Raw genomic sequence first — 16,351 nt, 5'->3', positions numbered from 1 at the left:
GCTCTCTCACAGTCAGAATTTATATTGGCTGAACTAAAATAGCTTTGAAAGAGTGTCACAACGTTTTTTTTTTTGCCATTTAAAATGTCATCTATTATCGCTGGCCATTACTCCCAACAAACTATATATGTTGCTATAACCTGGTCAAAACTAGGTAGTTCATCAGAAGACAGCTGGTACTATGAGAACTGATCCAACAGTTCCGTGATATTTCCATCCCCTATGGCCTGTGGAAATCTGTTGGCTAGATTTGAAACTGAAACTGAAAAATATTTTATTATTTGATTACCATTAAACACGTTAAATGCTTAATCAAATAACTACATTGTAATTCTCTTCTCACATGTATTGTTATGATTGCAACATAGGGTGCACAATGCGTAACTCGACCCTCGATCATTTAAACTCGAACTCCCAAATATAATTTATAAATCTTGAATCTTAGACGTACACATCGATATCACTTAACAATCGGCTCTTTAGACGACAGTACAGGTCCTGAAAGCGACCTCTTTCTGTGGACATTTCCCCTACGTGAATTTGAAAGAAAGAAAGTCACAAAATCGTAGAAACTTATCACAAACTACTTACCTTAAGTGCTTTTTGCTGTTCGTCTATATAGAAAAATAAACAATGGTGACCAAACAATTACTTCGAAATTTTTCATAAATTATGATGTATTATTGAATTTCAATCATATCAATTTGCTCCATTCAAACTTGTCTGTGATTTGTCTTCTGGTCGTTTTTTCGGTATTGTCAGTTTGTTTTCGACATATTATGAGTTTGAATATGCCTTTGGTATCTTTTGCCTCTCTTTAATTGTGATTGTGCAATATTGAGACAAACTTCAGAATGCTGGTAATCACAAAATGAACTTAAAATACACTTTTGCAGAAATAGTAATGTCTAGAAATCAAAATTCAGTTTAAGCAGTTAATCTTTTCATCTGTCAAAGTTGAATACGTACTGAATATAAAACAATTGGTTTTGAATATAAGTCTGTCAGCTGACTCAAGAAGGGCAACATTTCATTTAAGATGCTTAAAATCAATGAATTTCTTGTACAGAGAGCTTCATTTCAGGTTCTAGACGGTAGAGACCAGCAGGGACAATATGTCGTTAACATTTCTCATTTTAAACTTGACGTTTCTCACTTCCAATTTGTATTTATTCAAGTAATCGTTTATGTTTAAGAAATAGACAGGTAATTGATAAAAACAAATAGTGTAAAAGATTAAGTATTCCACACAGTTCATTGAAACACTTCGTAACTTTTAACAGCGTCTATCTACAAATCATTATATATGAAACTGAATTTTGATTTGATGCAAGGGCACATTTTGAGTTGATGCGTTGGCACATTTGTTATTAGTCGCAGCCAAATATAGGAAATCCTAATTGTTAAATCAGATAAAAAAAACACCCTTTCCTCGAGAAAAAAAACCAACCTTTTTCAAGCCTTTTTGAAATTATGCTAATTTCAATGATTACTGAACAGGTTGATATAATCTGAAAACTGTAGTACAGAAAGGTCACTTATGATGTACCCGAGACGTGATAAACATGTTGAAATTTACGTATTTGACCTAAAACGGCTATTTCATGTAAAGTGTTAAGTCAAAATATGTCTTCGCAATAGCTTTACTAAAAAAAGTACTTTACACACATTCAACTCTTGGAAAATACATTTTATAGCAAGACATCTTTTGGGTTAAGCTGTTGCACATATCTAAATATTAATGACAAGGTCTCGAAATGAAACTATTTTGATAGTTTTGCTGTTTTGGCCTAAATGTAAGAAGTTTGAATCCCAATGTGGAAGACAAAATTCAAAAATGAAAACCATTCGTGTCCGACAGACAAATGTCTCATGAAAATCTGAAGGATGCTATTTGCTTATAATACTTTTTTATCTGCAAATTCAAGAGGCAAAAACAGCGGCCTTATCATACCTTATAAATAAAGGCAACAGTAGTATACCGCTATTCGAAATTCATAAATCGATTGAGGAAAAAACAATCCGGGTTACAAACTAAAACTGAGGGAAACACATCAAATATAAGAGGAGAACAACGACACAACAGAAACACAACACTAAAATGCAACACACACAGAAACGAACTATTATATAACAATGGCCATTTTCCTGATAATATTTCATTATCCTTTTCGAATAATTTCATAAGCATCAGTACCATACACCAGATTAGTACTGTAAACAGGGCAGGTGATTCCATTTGGAATGTGCAGTCTACAAACAATAGTATCAACCCAGGTAATACACGAAACTGCATTCTATATACATTTTCAGGAATAATCCACGTTTTGTTCTTTTTTTTCTCTTAGATCATACGAAAGATTTGTAGGGACATACTGAAACTTACATATACATATATCTTTATAAGATAGTCTTTTTTGTATACCGTTTGCATCGCTTGCGTGTATTTACAGCTATCCCGTGTCCCGCTTAGGTCAACATAAAGACGTAGAATGTAGCATTTGCTTTCCCCACGCTTTTTAGGAGTGATAGTAATAACTACTCGCCTTTGTGCCAAAATGATGTAAAGTGCCTTTTTTTTTGGCACCACACTATTACCCTGTGACCTAGGAGTCAGAACATTATTGTACAATGCATTATTTTTCGTTTTTACACAGTAACAAGCTTTACATTCTGTATTTAGCTAAATATAAAAAAGAAGATGTTGTATGATTGCCAATGAGACAAGTCTTCACAAGAGACCAAATGACACAGAAATTAACAACTATAGGTCACCGTACGGCCTTCAACAATGAGCAAAGCCCATACTGCATAGTAAGCTATAAAAGGCCCCGAAATGACAAATGTAAAACAATTCAAACAAGAAAACCAACGGCCTAATTTATGTACAAAATAATTAATGAACGAAAAACAGATATGTAACACAGCAAAAAACGACAACCACTGAATTACAGGCTGCTGACTTGGGACCGGCACATACAGAATGTGGCGGGGTTAAACATGCTAGCGGGCGCCCAGAAGTATGTTCTCTTGGTTTCGAGGTGTGGTATTAAAAGAATGTTCAACAAAGATACCAGGTTATTCGGTACGCCAGACAGTTTCGTCTACATAAGATTCATCAGTGACACTTGAAAAGTTGTGCCAAATACTACTAATGCAATCTATGCCTGGGTGTAGAAAATCCTTAGTATTTCAAATAATTCAACATTGTATAAATAGGATATTTCAGGTAAAAAAAGTACTGACTATTGGGCTATTATATAATATTTAGACACTTTAAAAAAACTTAAATGAAAATTACAATAAGACAAGAATTATATTTCAAAACCTTTAAGTCGCATTAAAAAGGAACATTATTCTATTTTAATAAACGTTTTATTTCATTAGCGATTTTTTTTAAAGTAGTGTCAAAAATATCAATCAACATGTAAATCACAAATGTGTTCAAGAAGAAAATATCAAGTCCAATGTATCCAGTCTTTTGTATCCAATACCAGTCCTGAAAAATGAAAAATACAAATGAATGAATGAACATAAATAATAATAACATACATGAATCAATTAATAAGCAAAACATATAAGAAAAAAATACTTACCTGGTCATCCTGAATAGTTTGGTGTATACCTGTTATCGTTACAACTCGCCTTTAGGATTATGTTAAAAGAGAGTATAGCTGATTTATCTGAAGGAATTCATATTGTGAGTAATATTTGATTATCAATGCACTGGATGAGCCCCAATCTTGAATATATTTTGTTAACTACTATGGATTCATTATTATTCGTTGGATACCAATTTTCGTGGGTTTCTTGGTACAGGTGAACCACAAATTCTTGAGTTCAACGAAATGCAAATTTCTGTCAGGTTGTATGCAGACTCTGGCAAAACCACGAAATCACATATTCAAGTTTTTCGCACTCCACGAAAATTTGTACCCACGAAAATAAATGAATTCGTAGTAATAATATGTATGCCATATCACAAATTGGTGTTTATCGCCTTTGTCTTTATCATTCTAGGGCAATAGTGCTATTTGATGTTAATTGTTTGCTTACTGTCTTTTTGATATAACACATAACCATCTACTATGTTAATACAGTCTGACAGTATTGTATATATACGTACCGTTGCAAATTGTAAAGACTACTTCTTAGTTGGACATTCTCCACGTGTTGCCAAAACTTCACCAGGACTGTAAAAAATGTATGAGATATTTTCTTAAGCATGTATTGATTATAATATAACACATTAATCAATGGTGTCGGAACAAAGTTTCAAATACGAAAAGGCAACTTAAAATAGTGCTTAAGCTAAATTTGGATTTTAATGGCAAATATATCATGTAAATAGTATATGTAAGTTTTCAAAAATCTGAAAAATGGGCTGGAAATGACAGATGCTGTTAGACAGTTCCTGTCAAAATTAAGATAAGCAAATGGTTGTTAGTATGCTTATAGTTTTTTAATATTTGTATCAAGTAGAAAAATCAAAAGCAAATATTAATATTTTGTTATAACCGACAGCATAAGTTTTATGGTCTTCATTACGAATTTGTTGTCCGATACGATGTGTCTATGTCTCAACTCAATATCTTTAGATACCAGAATAGTCGTCTGATTTGTTATCATATCTTATTTGTGGATCACGATCATCTTTTTTGCCTACATTCATATCCTGAACCTTGACACAAATTAATGAATTATATTTATTCGGAGATACGGTTTGCATATAATCTAAATGGTATTCAGATACAGCGGTTTTTCATCCATTTTATTTTCGTCCTCCATTATTTTTAATTATCACGTTTGGATTTTAACTTTATACTGTGTTTTTATCATATCAGGTTTTATTAAATAAAGTCATCGCCAAATAGATTTTCCTGAGTACTCGTCTAAAGAACATATGCTTTAGAATTCCCACACAAAAATACCCAGTACTCTCCCATGTCTAATAGTTTACTTTGATACTCAAAAATGGACGAGAGAGACTTTCAATGGAATTTGCCCTTGTACATCTTATATGTTTTAGTATCCATATTTGATTCACACCACCTCTATAGTAGGTAGTTTCTCAGTAACTCTAAAGTCTGATTTTGTTTGCTAATAGCATAGATGTTAACTATTTGGAAAGATATTTTTAGTAGCAATATGACGTTGTTCGTAAGGACACATATCTTATTTGAATATCAGGTAGAGTGAAGGAAGATTCAGTTTTTCATTTATGGTTGAAATTCTAAAGGAACGTAAAACTATGATTGTCCAGGATTTCATCTTTCATGTCTTTTGTAACTGTCACTGGAATACACGTTGGACTTCCAAGTAAATTGACCCACCTCATTCATTTATCAAGCTTTTCATATGATACGATTAACAAATAAAATAGATATTGTTGGAGCTTTGTATGCGATGACAATAACATATTAATCCTCCAAGTAGAAGAAATAATAACTAAAATTTCTTAAGATTCATGTTACATTGAGTGTTCATAGATCCATTAAATCTTTTTATTGGGATTTGTATCAACAACCTAACAGCTTTTACCCACTCTTTTTCTCGACTGAATCTATGAATATTTCAAAGTAGAACTGAAAATTCTTAAACTGACTCTTTGAAAATACTAAACAGTACATTGTAGAATAACTTCGTACAGGTGTTAACAAAGTAAAATGCATTAATAAATATAAACAAAACTTACTTGCAGTTCAGTACACATTCGTTTGCATACGTTTTCCCAGTCATTGAACAAACAGGATCATATATCATACCACAAGCACACAAAGCGTCTTCTGTTGCACACGTACATCCTACAAAAACACGTAGTTAAGAAAAGCGTCAAACTTTCGTGGAAGTGAAAACAACATTTTATAAATTTTATAAATAACACTTCACCAGGAACGTTCATATCTAAACATTTGAAAATCATGCAGGGATGTCTAAATACGCAGAAACATTTGGACAAAAAGAATACACAAATTAAGCTAAGGTGAACTTAACTTAGTTTCTTTATAATTTCTTGATTGATCAACGGCGAATTTGAATGAATGAATAAATAAATTAATTACAAATCAAATTATAAATCAATTAATGATGCAAGAAAGCGATGAATAAAGCAACATTTACTGATGATCAAATGTTTTAAAATTTTCTGATTTTGATTAGATTCTTATCAGATCTGCTGAATCAAAAGTTTTCTTGCTTGTATATAAAGATGTGTACAAAATCGAAAGAATTTATATTAGGTTGCGTCGGATAAAGTAAATTGAGACATGTTGTTTATTAATTAATAATAATGAAGCAGATGACATCAATCAATCACTATTGCAAAGGCAAGATAATCAAGGATTTGTTTTCAAAAACTCATTATACATGTTAAAAAGATAGGACAGTGAGGTATTTCTATAAAGTTTTACTTTTTAATTATCTGTTTGTGACTGATTGCTTATCAACAAAAGTATAATGCAAACCCTAATTGTAAAAGTCACCTTTGTGTTATAAAAAGTTTCAAGCCCCTTTAAATATTCTACATTGTAGATAATTCTGGTTTCTTCAGATTTTATTCATATTAGTTATTTAATCAATTTTGTAAAAACTTGTGATAACAAATATGTGTGCAATAAATAATTTGGAAATACAAGGGCCCACGAATGAAACTTAATTCAGTAATGCTTTTCAAACCAGAACATAAAGAAATTTTACTTTTACTTGTCATTATGAGATCTAATCTTTAGTTTGACTTAAAAGACATTAATATTGACGCATAAATTGAAAAAGGAAAACAAGTTATTTTGAAAATGCAATAAACATAATAATATCATGACAATAAGAACTTACCCAAAACAGCAAGCAACAGACACACAGTTATGAATTTGTACATGATGACGAGTTTTTGTTTTTTCCTGTTCTTTACAAGGCAGTTGTGTAGGTATCAGATACATATGGTCCAAAATACGTCTTTTTATACTTGTTGCATGACGTTTACGATGTTATGAACATTAAATATGTATACATTACATGTTGTAAAAATTATTTTCTTGATTTAACGTGACTATTATTTCAATGAATCAATTTTTAAATATTACTATTAATTTTGTTCTTCATAATATATTTCAAGTACTATACACATCGGTCCGTACCCGAATTTGCGCTTACTGCATACATGTATTCTCTACTAATTTTAATCGTTTGAAAAAAAGTATTTGTATAAAGCGGTTGTACCAGTTGTTAAAACACAATAAAAGTATTTATATTTATTGCATGTTCTACATTATACTATTAATAGTAAGTTTATTATTTTTTATGACGGGACAGCTTTAAGCAGGATCAATACAAATGCAAATGTCATTTTGCCTTTCTGTTTGAATGTCGAATAAAAATGTTACTTTCAAATGGTTGATAAAAGTGATTGACCACCACTTCATGCATCTTTAATTCGCACAATCTCAAATTGTCCGTTCAGAAACGACATAAGGTCATACGTAACCTCCAGTATTTATTACAGCAAATGTCTACGTCATACAGATATGTTCTTCAGAAGTGTCATCCAAATTTATCAGGAAGACTCCTAGTGCGGTATCAGGCAAAGATGTAGAATATCTAGAATGATTCATCTATTAAAGACAAGCATCTCGTTAAGAATTGATGGAATCCATGACTATGCAATCAACTCCATAAGTGTGCATAAACATTGCAATATGAACATCTTTTTGCAAAATTGAGTGTAGGCTCAAGAGCTTAAATTTCACGGAGGATGCTTCACTGCACTATGTAACAAAGAAACTCCCTGAGAATGAAATCAAACATATTATTTTTGCTGAACTTGTAACGCATACAGTTGTAATACAACGGGCCAGTAAACGTTGGGTAGTTTCCAAACTTGCTGATCTTTATTCTTTAAATGGATCTAGATTAAACCAATTTGGTTCTTCTATCAATTGTAATAAATAAAGGTTAAAAAACAAGATACTATAAAAAAAACCTGACCTCAATGTCTTTTACAAGGAAAGGGAAATGGTATTGGTATTTGAAAAGGATGTGGGACCAGCAATAGTTTCAGCATGTGACTTTACTGATGCAACGTACCTTGCTGCAGCTGAAATAGTTCGGAAGCAAATGTCAGAACATAAAATAAAATTATCTGGTCAACATGATAAAGAGTAGGTCTTGAATGCAGTTCCACGTAGCTTATTTGAACAAGTGTCAATGATTGAGCATGGTCCGGATATCCCAATTAGAAATTGTGTCAGCAACAAAAGAACCAGGTCAACAGCAGAAACATTCAGTTGATCGCTAGCCACGTTTTGCCGTTTACGTGGGACTATTACTGTACTCCAAGACCAGAAAACGACAACCCATTGATTCAATGTTTCAGCTTGGTGAGTCAGTGATCAGCAGATATATAGAAGAATGTGTTGTTTGTCCAGCAATATTACGGAAAGATATTTTTACCAATCTGCTTTCGATACTAGTAACATAGATCATAATCCTTCTGCTATAACTACAATGTCATCTTTCCATGGCACAGGCATATCTATATTTCAGCATCCTAATGCAGATTTACTATGTTCCCAACGTGACACCAAATTTCAAAGACAAAAGTCCAAATCTAACAAAATTTCAAGCCTTCCCAAGTCATGCATCAATGTTAAACCTGCCCTTTAAAAGATTAAAACAATACTTCCTCCTTTACAAACACCACTCACAATTTCAGATCAAGATTTCCTCTTTAGAAACCTTCGTTCTGAATTTGACTGGTTACAGTTTGTTAGTTTGAGTGATGAGGTATTAGATGTTGAAACTGTGTCATGATCGGCGTACCATTCATCCAAAAAGAAAGGAGCGAGAGTTGAAATCAGCATTTCATCATTACTGCCATTGCTGCAAGATCAGGCCAATGCATTAGCTAGTATAAAACATGCTATGGATAAGGCGAAGGAAGTAACATGTTTTTTTTTAATCCAACACAAACACCAGTTATGGCTTGTGATCAACCTGTGTTTGTTCTTGCAAAGCAAATCCAATGGCGATGGTCGAATATTTACAGATGAGACGAATTCATTGTTATGTTTGGTGATCTTCATATTCAAATGGCAGCTTTTTCACTTTCAGGTGATTTACTTAAAGGTAGCGGTTTGGTAACATTATTCGTAGAAGCAAATATCGCATCCTCAGGAACGGCTGAATCCTTTCTTAAAGTTTCGAATGTTGTGGACACTAGACAAGTACATCAAATAACAGCATATTGTCTCTGAATTAACTAAAAGAGTATATCAATTTGAAAATGACAATAACGATGCCGCTTCTATTGATGCAATTCTGACTTGGTGACCAGAACGTAGAAAACGAATTCCGCAGTTTCTCTTTTAGGGCACAATCTTAAACCTAGAGCTACTTGTCCTTTGTTTTCTAAGATCATGTAGAGAATCTGATTTCCAACTTTACAAAAGTCATTGTCCATTCTTATTCCCTGTTTCTGACACGGTTTCTGCTTTTGTTGTTAAAGGCAAAAAGTCAGCATGGCAGGCCTGGATTGTGTTTGACAAAAACTACTGAAGTTTTCCAGCATCCCTCAGTCTTTAACATGTTTAAGTGGATAGTGCGACAAATGGTGGAATCGAGGAATTTGTGGTTATCATGTATGACCGATCCAGCAGCACTGACGAAGTAAATGAAGCACGCATGGACTAGAAGATGTGTCTATACCAGGCTTATTATTGGTACGCCAAAACAAAAAAAAACATGTAATTTAACCCTAAGTTCTTAGCCATGCCAGCCATTTTGGTAGACAGATGGATTCATCAGACACACTTATCATACTAAAAGTTTGGTTCAATGTGGCCCAATAGTATCAGAGGAACAGATTTCAGTAAAAGTTAACGGACAACGACAAACGACTATGACAGACGACGGGTGACAAAATATGGGGAAATCTCATTTGACATTTTTAAAAATGTCACAGGACTCTTTTAATTGCTACACGTAAATTATGGAATCTTCTTAACATTCTTGTATCAAAAGTGAAATTATCGTAGTTACATCAATTATATACCTCGGTTAAAAAAAAAATATCATACAACACAAATATAACAGTCGAAATAATGCAAATAATAACTAATTTTTCATTATTTAGATGTTTAGCTCAACACGTAAATATCTTTTTGACTAAATATTTGCATATTAAGAAGAGAGGCGAAAGATACCAAAGGGACAATCTACCCACACGTCGAAAACAAACCGAATGAGTTACGGAAATTTTTTTTTAAATAAACCGACAAGACCAACAACAGTAAAGAAAACCAACATTGAAAACTATGGACTGAACAACACGAACCCCACAATATATCGGGAGGATCTCTGGTGCTCCGGTTGGGTAAATAGATCTTGCTCCACATGTGACACCCGTCGCGTTGCTCGATAAATGTAAAAATTTGATGACAATTATCAGTAGATGATTCTAGCTAACTAAAGACGTAGACTTATTATGGTATGCTTTTTTAAAGTCCAAGATGTATGCAAATGACCTACCTCAAAGATCAAAGATGATAAACAATACAAAACTATATGATTTCATCTAACATTCTATTGCATCAAACATCGGAAACATTCGTTTTTTAGAAATATTCCGATGACGGCATATTTTTTTATGGACAAGGTGTCTGAAAAAAAGAATTAGCGTAAATACATAAAAAAGATACTTCATTAGCTTACAGAATCCAGTTAAAATTTAAAAGTAAAGAAATATTTATCAAATTCTAATGACTTTTACAACAATACTTTGTCATTTTGATTAATCTGAAATTTAACAATATAACAATACTTAGTCAACTTAATAATTCATTTCATTTTTTTTTAATGGCAACCATATTTAACAAACATAATCAAAGTTTACGTAGCAAGGGTACGTTGTCAACTATATCAAATTGAGAGTTAAGATATAACAATACTTAATCAACAGATTTGAATCACAATTTAAAAGTCTGAAACCATAGAATATTTAAAAAGTTAAACACAGCACCTGCCAAAAACAGAACTTATATTGAAAAAAACCACCTGATTGTATTTCTGACCTTACTCTTGTTTGCCCGAGGTTACATCAAGTTATAGACAAAACATGGTTTTTAAATGTATAATGTGCAAACTAAATACATACATATATCCAATAGTCGTTTAACACTGCTGTAGGAGGTTTACCTTCTGGTATCACCAGCCCAGTAGTCAGAACTTCTGTGTTGACATTATATATCATTGATAATTAGTCATAGTACTCTTAAATTTACTACTTACAAAGCTTTGAAATGTTCTAAATACTGACTCAAAGATTTTCTACTCCAGACATATATTACCTTACCTGTTTTTGGCAAAACTGCAGGGATTGTGCACATAAATTCAGCAAAATTTACAATTTTGTGAAAGTATGCAATGCCACTACAACCAGAATACTTCAAGAGAGGCGAAAGATACCAAAGGGACAATCAAACTCTAACGTTGACATGAAATCGCCAAAGCCATGACGAAAAATGCAAAACAACGACAAGACAAACAGCAGTCTACATAACACAATATAGAGAACAAAAGACTGAGCAACACGAATCCAACAAAAAACCGGGGAATCTCAGATGCTCTAGACGGGTAAGCATATCCTGCTGCACAATTGGCATCCGCCGTATTTCTCAACATATGTACAAATCTGGTGACAAGTCTCTTTTTACGCTACTGTTATACGGGTGAGAGGTTTGGCTACCTGTGGATCCAGGTTTGGCTACCTGTGGATCCAGGTTTTATCCGCCATTTTCTACATAAGGAAATGCCTGTACCAAGTGAGGAATATGACAGTTGTTTTTCATTCTTTTGATGTGTTTTATCTTTTGATTTTGCCATTTGTTGAGGGACTTTCCATTTTGAATTTTCCTTTGACTTCGGTATTTTTATTATTTTACTTTTGGGTGGTGTCCTTTTCAAGAAAAGACCAGTAAATAAAAAAAAACAACAACAGTTCAAATTTTACACTGCGCAAGAAGCGCGTTTTCACTAACAATGTCATACCAGGGACGCTCAAGGCCAAAATATATGTAAATCGTTAGTTAATTCTATTGAAAATTAATAGAACAGCCGATAAAAACCAATCACAGCCTGTGGTAAAGGAAGGAATTTGAAAACGCTTCAGTGTAACGTTAAGGTTAATTTTGAAATACGTATGATTTACACCCAATTTACAATAACTTTGACAAATCTCACTACTAGCCTTGTTTGTAGTCTGCTCGACTGTCTTCTCTACTACTATTATTGTCCTTTGTACCCCAATGAATTCTTTAGAAAACTATTTAGTAACGCTTCGAATACCGGGAAATTAGTTGGCTTGGCCGTATAAACTCGTAAATGAGTTGATTGTTATATTAGAAATAGCCTCTGACTAAATTTTATTTTCTAACTGGTTGGGACATAGTAGTATTCACCTTATGTCAGATTAATAAATAAGCAATCATATGAAGTTCCTTTTCCCTATTATACTTTCAATATATCCCTACCATCGCCCTCCCCCTAAAATTTTTTTACATTTCACAAAAGAATCACATGTACAAATTTAATTGAATTGATTATAAGGATATGTATAATATACTAAGTATAACAAGTCCTTTTACAAATAACCACATCCACGAAATATAGAAATAGACTTCGACGCTGTAACTTGTTCTAGACCGTCACATATAGCCATCTCAGTCAATTCACGTGCGTAATTAATATGACTATGCAAATAGTCTCATTACTTTAAAACATACTTCACATGTATTCAAGTCTGTGTGATATAGAGGTTGATATGATAAATCTTTATGACGGTGTCCCAAAATAAATATAAGGGTATTTTTGGCGAATCTACTGTGGTGAAAGCCACAATTGTTCATGACAACAGTGTCCCCGGGACGTAAGCAATATTTTCCAAATCAAACTTATTCATGTAAAGCATTAGAAAAAAAGTCATCGAGATGAAATACATTTGAAGGTCCACCTAAAATATTGAAATATTCAATTCCAAATGGCCCATGAAGGAGGTTTTCCGTGTGGATGGCATTGGAAGCATATGTGTGTACCTCTATAGTCTTTTCCCCTACTGAATATCCGTAAAGTCTATTTCTAGATGAAAACTCCATATCGATGAAAAGAATATGTTCGTCCATTGTGAACGTCTGTATACTAGTATCTTTATGCCAAGGTCATATATAAAATAATGTGAAATTACCATATATAGTTTATTATCTACCAGTACACGTCCGTCATTCGTCATTGTCGTCTTTTTTTACATAGTGCACTTAATGTAGTATATTTCATGGATCAGAACAACCTTTGTCCTTTCTATTATGGTATACTTATATATTTCAATTTGTTGCATTGTTTCTTTGAAAGACATATATAAAATAAGGAGAAGTGGTATGATTGCCAATGAGAAAACTAAGGGGACAACCAGTTGCTATTTTTAGGGGATGGTGGATTTTTTTCTGAGGGAAATTAATTTTCAACTTTGTACGGTTTTGACGTGCAAACATTATAATTACTTTTTACTTTTGTACACCTTTATATTTATTGCATTGTGTTGGGTAAAATATACATTTTCATTTTGTTTGGGCGAGGTTATTTATTTTTAAGTCCTCACCAGGCCAGATTATTGAATTTCACAATTCTGCACTCCCTCCTCAGAATATCAAGTGGTCGTCCCCTAACATACAGAGTCAAAATAAAGGTGAATACAGCAACTATAGCTAATCATACGGCCTTCAACATTATTAGCAAACCCGATACCCTGTAGTCAGTTATAAAAGGCCCCGACATGACAAAATGTGAAACAATTTAAACGAAAAAATCAACGCGAAACAATCATGCCTTCAGAGTTACATGTGATCCATTAGCAAACAAGAGTAGGCAACAAAGATTAATCAAGTAATTGATGAGCCTTATACACCAAACAAACTAATTTCCCGGTATTCGAAGCGTTACTAAATAGTTTTCTAAAGAATTCATTAGGATACAAAGGACAATAATAGACAATCAAGTAGTAGAGTAGACAGTCGAGCAGACTACAAACAAGGCTAGTAGTGAGATTTGTCAAGGTTATTGTAAATTGGGTGTAAATTTGTGTAATTTAATACATGTACTGAAAACTGCCTCAAGAGAGAAGAAAACAACCCTCCATTTTAATAGCGTTTTTCGTACAAATTTGGTGAAAAGTCTCATTCGGGGATGTCACATTCGGAAAAAGAGGTCGGGATTGCAGTCACGACGCTAGGAACATATCTGTTGTTATCTATGAATCAGATAATTCGTAACGGTCAACCAACTCGTGATGGCGTCCGTAAAATTTTCGAAGGGATGACATTGGCTTAATAACTTGGAACCCTTAGTTTAGTAAATTCCTTGTAAGCAGCAACCCCCTATAAAAAAAACATGATATGAAACACAAGCTCCTGAGGATCATATCAGTTGGTAGATGTATACTCCATATGGAGGGGCTGCTGGAATGTTGCTACATAAAACTGGAAAGTTCACAATTGGGAAGCTGAAATCATCTCTTTTGTCCTAAAGTTTTGTCATCAACGATCCTCAGTGTCAATTTCTAGATTTAATCCAAAATATGAGGCAGACTTATCTGTATCTGTAGTATCCTTTATTTCAAGTTCGATGGGATAGATGCGTTCAACAAAGTCACCAAATTTTGAATTAACTATTGAGAGGATATCATGTGTGTAGCGGAACGTGAAGTTAAAAGATAATGTTAGCATCTTTTCATTTCAATCTTTCTGAGAAGCTCATGTGTGAAGTCTGCCTCATAAGAATACAGACACAAGTCGAAAAGAAGAGGAGCAAAGTTCGTTCCCAGGAATGCCGATTATATGCTGAACAAACACCTCCTCCAAACATAACACATATGTTGTCAATCAAGAAATCAAGCATCTTGATAATGATGTTATATAGATACAATGGATAAGCGTGGATTCTTGAAAAAGAAACCATGAGCCCGGAGGGCGAATGGTTTGTTTTTCATGAATTTACGCTTATCCATTGTATCTATAACTTAAACTATTGGGTTAATTTCTTTTCAAAATTAAAGCCTTTTCTTAATTAGAAGGTATTGTAAGTGAGTTTAAATAACCATGTTATCGTGTCCAACGATGCATTGATAAATCTCAGATCACAATTAATTGGTTAAAAAAATACAAATATAACACTTCTACCTTTAAAGATCTTTATATTATCAGGCATCTGAATATTATCTGTTTTTACAAATAAGACATATTCGAACTTATTTCTAATAAAATTGAGAATGGAAATGTGGAATGTGTCAAAGAGACAACAACCCGACCAAAGAGCATATATAAAGTATATATAATAAGTATGTTACCGAAATTTCTAGCACTCTAGGCACATCACGATTTTCTCGCAAAGGAATTTGCGAACAAACATTTGTAAAATTATTTAGTAAAACAGATGAAATCATACTATATTTATACAACAAAAATTGACAAATAGAATGTAATCATTTTTGTTTCAAACATGTGAAATAGCCAATAATAATCCAAAAAATAAACGGTAAAACTCGCTATTATTACAAAAATATCCACTATAACATGCAAAATTAGAAAAAAAAACAGAATTGGGACAACAGAGATAATACAGGGATTCGAACCTAAACCGACAAATCCCTATCTTTTGACTCGTTGATTTTAAGCATGCTAACCTCGCGGCTACCAACTTATACTATACGACTGCCCATTGTGTATATATAAAGGTACAACCCCTGTGTGTCCGATGTTCATTTATATATATAAAATAGACATCTAAGTTGTAACCCACTGGTAGCCGAGAGGTTTCGTCGATGTGTTGATGTCAGTCATTCATAACAGATTTCAAGGAAGGGTTCGACTCCCAGTGAAGGCATATACAAATTACAAAAATTAAAGGTAAGTTTATAAATTAATTCCATTAGTGTTCAGAAATCAGTAAATTAGCCAATTCAAACTTAATGAAATTAGACACACAAAGGAAACAATTGAATATAGTTTGGTGAGTCCATTTCAGCGGCAGATTTAGGAAGCGTTGATTCTAGAAAAAGAATCCACGGTAAATGAATAGGCTGACGTCACCACAATGGTTTTAAGTCCGTTTCAGAGATTTGTGTTTTAAATTACAGTTGTTCTTTACAAAGTATGATTTATCTCTCCCTAAAACAAGGTTTTTGTATCTACGTTCGGCATTCTTTTTTATGAAACACAGTTGAACGATTCTTTCAATATGTCTTTAAATTGCAAAAGGTGAGAGAGAAAGAGTTAAATTGAATGTACTCTAGCTGAACTTTTTGATTTTTTAG

At 33.1% G+C, this 16,351-nt stretch overlaps 1 long non-coding RNA gene across 1 annotated transcript; it reads right to left on the bottom strand.

Moving 5' to 3' along the window:
• Positions 1–3,372: 3,372 nt before the first annotated feature.
• Positions 3,373–5,798, bottom strand: LOC127720542 (uncharacterized). Its single transcript, XR_007990844.1, has 3 exons — positions 5,696–5,798; positions 4,127–4,193; positions 3,373–3,499 (listed from the first exon to the last, which is right to left on the bottom strand). It is a non-coding gene; the product is annotated as an uncharacterized LOC127720542 (long non-coding RNA).
• Between the last annotated feature and the right edge of the window lie 10,553 nt (positions 5,799–16,351).

This window comes from Mytilus californianus, unplaced genomic scaffold (genome assembly GCF_021869535.1).
Source record: "Mytilus californianus isolate M0D057914Y unplaced genomic scaffold, xbMytCali1.0.p SCAF_11, whole genome shotgun sequence".
NCBI classification, from domain to species: Eukaryota; Metazoa; Mollusca; class Bivalvia; order Mytilida; family Mytilidae; genus Mytilus; species Mytilus californianus.
The sequence above is the reverse complement of the archived record's forward strand: the minus strand, read 5'-3'. Positions and strand labels throughout refer to the sequence as shown.